The following is a 6,954-nucleotide window of genomic DNA, read 5'->3' as shown; positions in this document are numbered from 1 at the left end:
CAAGACAAAGCCATGTGACATTAGCCATCTTCACTACTTACTGTCCTCAAGGCCATATAATTGTTCATGTTGATCTCCTGTTTGGATTGTGACTGAATATGTGTAGGTCCGACTAGGAGGATCTAGTCGCCTAATCCTTGTGTACAAACCAACCCGGTTGTGCGGAATCCAACCGGAAAGGCAAACCGAGATAGAACACGCAAATACACGACACGCAATATTCACCGATTAACACCTCTATATTAATACGTATGAAAGGTTCAGTTACAAGCTCAATGTTTACAAATGTATTTTGCAAACTCTCAAAGTTCTCTCGTGTGTGTGCGCGCTCTCTGTTCTTTCTGTGTTCTCTTTCATTTCTTATCCACAGACAGACTATTTATAGTCACAACACACAACGAAACAGAACTAATCTAGACGAATCTGACTTGGAGAAACAGATGCTTGGCGAAACAAGGAACAACTTGACGAATTGCATCCTTGGTCGACGAAACAGGTTGTTTCGTGGACTTCCTTTTCTGTTTCGCCGCTAAATGGGCTTGGGCCCAAGTGAGTTTCGCCAAACATAATAGCCCATGTTTATTTCCATTGATTCGCTAACTGTTTAAGCCCAAAGCACTTGTTTCTTGTCTTGATTAGGCATCTTGATTCATCATAGATTATCTTGTACGTGACGGAGGAAATTCGCATCTTGATCCAAAGCGCGTTGCGTCGAGTCACGTCCACAATCATGTATCAACAAACTCCCCCTTGGACGCTACTCGTGAGATTCGCCTTTCATGTCTTCAATGTCGGAGGATCTTGAAAGTCTTCACGTCTTGAAAGCAGAAAGTGTATCAACAAACTACCCGTATCATGTAGGAAGTGTGTTGACAAACTCCCCCTTAACATAAGCTCCCCCTTGAGTTATGCTCGTGAATGACTTGATCATTAATGCTTGAGATCCTTGTGGTGTTGATGATGGTCAGCGGCAACTCGATCATCTTCATCACTTGAGTGCCTTCACATTCTGTCTTCATTCCGAAGCTTGTCATCGACCATGTTCTCCTAGCCTTTAGAATCTGCACATGCAAGAAATCTAAACGCGTAATGAGAACAACTGCTTGGAATATAGTTAGTATAAACAAATGACACACGTGTGACCATGTTTCAATCAAACACCGTCCGACAGTTTGAAAGTTTAATAAATTTGTCAATTTTAGTTTCTAACTTTCAAAACTTGCAAATTTCGACCTTTTATGAAGATTTAGTCAATTCGGTTTTCGTTCAGGTTTCAGGTAACGAAGACTCGAGTTCTAACATCGTACGATCGAAAAATAAAATAGAAATAAAATCTTTTTGGCTTTTATAAAGTTTATATTAAAACACACCTAAAATCTTTTTAGTATTTTTGAATTTTTCGAAAGTAAAGACTGAAAGCAGTAAATAAATGTATACAGACATTCTTTTTGCGAGTTTCGAGGGTAAGAGAATCATATCAGTTTACGGTCATGCCAAAACGCTCTTGTTGTTCAATTAGTTAACATTAAGATAAGCATCCTATAACAATTATCGGTATTGTTGTCCACTTAAGCTCATCTTATCAGATGTAATCATGGCGAGGGGATACGTTAAGGTATGATTTATACTAACCGACCGGTGTTCATCCACATCACCACACATTCCCGTATCAAGGTATGCACGAGGGTTCATCTTACCGGTGAGTATACACGAGGGTTCATCTTACCGATGAGTATACCGATTATCATCTGTTTGACCGTATATGATGTGAGATTCTCACTTATTTTGATTTGAAAACAAGCCCTATGTGATAGAATCACTTATTGATGAGGAACTTGATTTTCATATGCATGAGGGCACAGGAGCAAGTCCGTGAACAGGTCAGTACTTTCGTACAGCAGAGAGACGAACTTGACTCCCGGATAAATGTGATATTTTATCACTTATTTGATTGGACATGTGATTGTTGATCACTTATTGAGGTCGTATGCAGTATGTACACGTATGTATAGTATCATGGAAGATCTAGACTTGCGTCCCCGTTATTTTTCGGTAAAAGATACAACCATGATACCCAGATGATAAGCAGCATAAAGACCGAATATCTCAGAACCTCGGCAATCTATCAAACGAAATTTCGGTACTAAGACCATATGCCAATGAATGGTTCCCACCTGGTCTTCAGTCAATTTAAGATTTATATCACCCTGCACACTTTAAAATGATTGTGAGCCTACCGATACATCTTATATAGAGCTGCTTATCGTTTTTCAGTTAAGGTGTAAAGAGGTTTGGATAGACCACTGATGTTCTATCATTTTCTCTTTTGCTCGCCAGGAAACTCATTTTTGCTTTTCTATTGTTTTTGTGTTTTTTTTTTTAAATTTTACGATGTTTTTGGATTTTCAAATTGGATTTACTCCCCCTAAAATCAACAAACTAAGACAAATTTAAAAGACACAAAGATATGTACAAAAATGATTTTCCGATGTTGGTTAACTCGTGTTTTACCTCAATGTCGTTTACCAAAATTAATTTTAATCAGAAATGATTTTATTGAATTTTGGAAAAATCAGTTGGCACGTCGGTAAGCGGTGCGGACCATGACAACATTGACGAGTTTCATAGAGAAACAATCACGTGTGAGGTGATATTTGAGATCAACGTCTCAGGCCAAAGAGTGCTGTACGAGATGATATAATTCATAAAGCAGCTTAAATATCGACAGGTATAGGAGAGATTAGAAATTCAAAACCGTATCCTGCAACTGTTTCATGCATTGCAAGGAATCTGAGTGCTCTCCCAAACTGGATATCCACCCGGTGTGGATTTCAAGGTCTATTTTTGTAGCTACTGAGAAATCTCTTCACAGCAACAAGATCAAACACCTCCGGGTCCGGTTGGTCTTCCATATTGCACCAGCGAAGGTCTTTGTCTTTCTCTTTCAGAAGTGGTGTGCGGATGTTCAATCCACGCCAAGGCATCTGCACACATTTCATTGTATTCTTTCCTGAGGACCCAATCAAAAACCATAACAACCAAATTTTGGCACGTTCTTCATTTGGTTGAATTTTGCAACTTCATTCAACCACATTCTTTCACCAACATATGCTTCTTCTTTTTCTTTTCTTTCCTCTCTCTCCATCAATGGCAACAACATTCTCCTAGTTTGTAACAATATTTCGGAGCCTTATGTTGCCAAACTTGTGCATGGACGCTCCACTATCAACAATCCTAAGACTATAAATAGTTCCTCCTGGAACATCCTGCACACTCATTCAGAGATTAGTTGGAGAGGGGGACCCAAGCCTTCACAGACTTGGGTCGTCCGTCATCATCGAGAATTGTGACATCTATTTCCCGATGATTCGGAATTGATGTAGCTCCCCTGAAACAGTTACCGATTTTGGTTTCCAAATCTGTTTTGTTTTACCAGTGTTGTTCTTTAAAATCTTAACTTCATGGTTGTCTGAAGTTTTTGAATTTTCTGGTTTGACAGAAACAGATGTTTTGTTAACCACATCGGTTTTAATCGCTTTTTCAATCTTCTTGACCTGTTGGCGTTTCTGTTTCTTTTCCCTTTCTTTTATAAGGCGGGGATCTTGTTTTACAGAAACAGATCGCTCACGGTCAGTTTGGTCACGGGGAACATCAACTTTTCCTTTTTGTTTATGAAGATATGGACAATTTCGAATTACATGTCCAATTGTTCCACATTCAAAACATGATCTTCGTTCAACAAACCCCGAAATATCATGTGATCGTCTAGCCGATGATGATGAACTTTGTGATCCTGAGGTACTAGGTTTCAAACTGTTTGATTCATTTCTTTTCTGTACAGTTGCTTTCTTAACAAAATCTAAGTTAGATTTGTTTTCAAAAGTTTCAATTTTGTCCGTTCCCTTAGATTTCACAAAGTTCACATTTTTGTTCTTTTTCTGATTCGGCTTCTTTTGACCTTGAGTCGTTGATTTTCCTTTTGGTTTTGTGTGATTTTGCTGTTTTGGCACTGTTGGTAATTTCTTATTGCCAAATTGTTTTCGAACTTCGGCCTTTGGAATTGGAGGACATTGTGTTACTGTAACACGTGATCCTGTCTTTCCCAAAAACTTACTTGTCGAATTTTCAAAGACTTTACTCATTAATGATTGATTAACATTCTTAATCGGGAAATCTTTGTCTGAATAAATTTTATCATCACCAACCAGAATGTACAGCAAATTCACACTCTCCGACTCTTGTTCAGACGAGGACTCGATTGCAACAGCCTTAGCGGGTTTTGGAGGAGGATCACATAGAATGTAATTCTCGAGAGGTATGTCCTCATCTTTGACTACCGCATCAGACTTTGCTGGGATAGCATCATCAGATTCATCATCAGAAGAAACAGCATCCTCAATAATGACTGGAGGATCCTGATTCAATTCAGCAGAAGACACACATGTATCTGCTGATACATCTGAATCTGAGGATACTTCTTTCTTATATCCGAGTCCTGTTGCAAATTCCTTAACATCTAGAGGAACAGATGGTTCAAAGAAAGTTCTATCCTCCTCGTCAGGCATTGCATCATAATTGTGTCTCACTGGTGGTGGACATTTCTTGTAGCCTATGCATGTGACATCACGTTTTTCTTTCTGAACGTCAATGATGTGATCCAACACATAGCTAGAGCTCAAATAACTGTCTAGCTTAAGTTGGATCGCCTCACTTTCAGTTTTCACACGAGCCGTTTCCTTTTGCATTATCTCGAGGCGAGTTATATACAAATTAATGTCGGTTTGTTTTCTGGAAACCATTTTTGTTAACTCGGTTTTATCTTTCTTTAATTTCTCAATTACCGATTTAAACTCTTTCTCATGGTTTTCATAAAACATGTTGGCTTCAGTGCACTTTGAAAGATCCACGGTCGACTTCTGATTGTGGATGAATGTCACATCATATTTCTCTTGCAAAGCCTCGTGTTTGCTTTGCAATTCACACCACTTATCCTTCAAAGAAACATGTTTGTCTTGCAAGTCAAACAAACTAGCTTGTAAAGCATCATGTTTGCTTTGCAGCTCAGACATGTTTGCCTCTAAATCAACACATTTAACACTCAAACTATCACAATTATCACAAATAACAACAGTGGGTTTATCGACACAAACCTGGCTTGATGAACTGTCGACATTAGCCATAAAGGCTGAATGGAGAGAAGACGAAGAATAAGCAGCTTGATCCATCAGAATAGATCTTCTATCAGTTCCTGCTGCAGCTTCCTCCAAAAGCTCATCAATATCTGCATCGATTGAAGAACTTGATGTCTCACCCACATGATCATCACCTGAATTCGAGGATTCTTCATCTGAACTTCTACTATAACCAGAAGAGTCTTCATCCTCAGAAGATTCACCACCATTGGCGGAAGATTCTCCACCACTGGCGTGATTTAAAGCCTTCACAACTTCAGCAAAACATGCTGTTCCATCTGGAGCATCACCACTCAACTGAATTGACCAGTCACAACCTTCATCTACTTGAACCACAAGTGCCTGGTTGGCATTTGATGGTCCTGCATGGCTTTGGTTGTTGTAAGGTATCAACGTACGCTCATTGTTCCTGTTCTGAGGTTGCTGATTGCCTTGATTTCTGAAAGGGTTCTGGTTCCCATGCTGAGCTGGTCTTGTACATTCCCTTTTAAAGTGACCCCGTTCACCACAGTTGAAGCACTTCACTGCCTGCTTATCAAAACCATACATGGTGTCTTTCTTGCTCTCCAAGCTGGTTCTGCCCGTTCTCTCCATGAAATCCTTTGCTCGCCTAACAGCACTGGCGAAGGCCCACTTGATGTCCATCAAATCCATCTCTTCCTTGTCAATCTGCTGATAGTCTTCTTGTGTCAGATTAATGTTGCCAATCTGACCTTCCACTAACCCACAGTACGTACTCACTAAAGTGTTAAGCATCTCAATGTGTTCCTTTGCTACTTCCACACTGACCTTTGAAAAGCTTGACGTGTCGAGCCGTACTGTATTTGGCTTAGATTGCTGACCAGGAGATGATGTACTACCATAACATGCCTGTTGTTGAGCAGGAAGTGGATTCCCATACAAGTCTGTGGTGGGAGCTGGCTTAACAGGAACTTGTATCCGATTACCATACAAATCGGTGCTTGTGACAGACGCCGTTTGAAGTGGAGCATGTGAACCGGGTCTTGCAGACGAAGAACTGGGAGTTCCATAATACATCTCAGGATTGCATGGCACAATGGATTTTGCAGAAGAAGTACTTGAAGTTCCATAATACATTTCAGGATTTTGTGGCACTGGAGCTCTTTTTGCCTTTAAAGTTTCCTCCTGATCCTTGTTCTCTAAAAGCTGCATGAAGTCGTTGATGATTGTAGTAGCCAAAACCCCGTTATACTTCAAAATCTCCAAGAAACTATTCCATTGGGGAGGCAACGCATCAGCAAACTTCTTCACCACCTCTGATGGAGTTGTTACTACCCCAAAATTACCCAACTCAGTAAGCAAATGATTAAACCGACTTGTCATGTCTCCCAACGATTCCTTATCCATACATGTAAAGCCATCGAATTCTTTCTTGAGTAGATCATGTCGCAGTTGACGTGTTGCTTCATTTCCTACCCCTCTGGTCTTCAACGCATCCCACAGTTTCTTCGTTGTCTTGAAACTGACAAACTGATGGTAAATATCTTTTCTTAACGCCTGAGTAAGAATGGCGTATGCTTTCTTTTCCAAATCATACGTCTTCTTTTGATCTTCAGGAAGATCGGCAAACGTAGCAGCAGATGAAGCGGCAACCTCTATCGCTTGATCGAAATCTGTGGTGAAACGTAACCACAATTCTATATTTTGCCCAAGCACGTATGTGTTGAACCTCTCTGCCCATCCTGGATATTCATTTAAGTGCATCAACTTTGGAGGTCGATTCAAACTTCCGGTTTCGCTT

This window comes from Helianthus annuus, chromosome 6, assembly GCF_002127325.2.
Source record: "Helianthus annuus cultivar XRQ/B chromosome 6, HanXRQr2.0-SUNRISE, whole genome shotgun sequence".
NCBI classification, from domain to species: domain Eukaryota; kingdom Viridiplantae; phylum Streptophyta; class Magnoliopsida; order Asterales; family Asteraceae; genus Helianthus; species Helianthus annuus.
The sequence above is the reverse complement of the archived record's forward strand: the minus strand, read 5'-3'. Positions refer to the sequence as shown.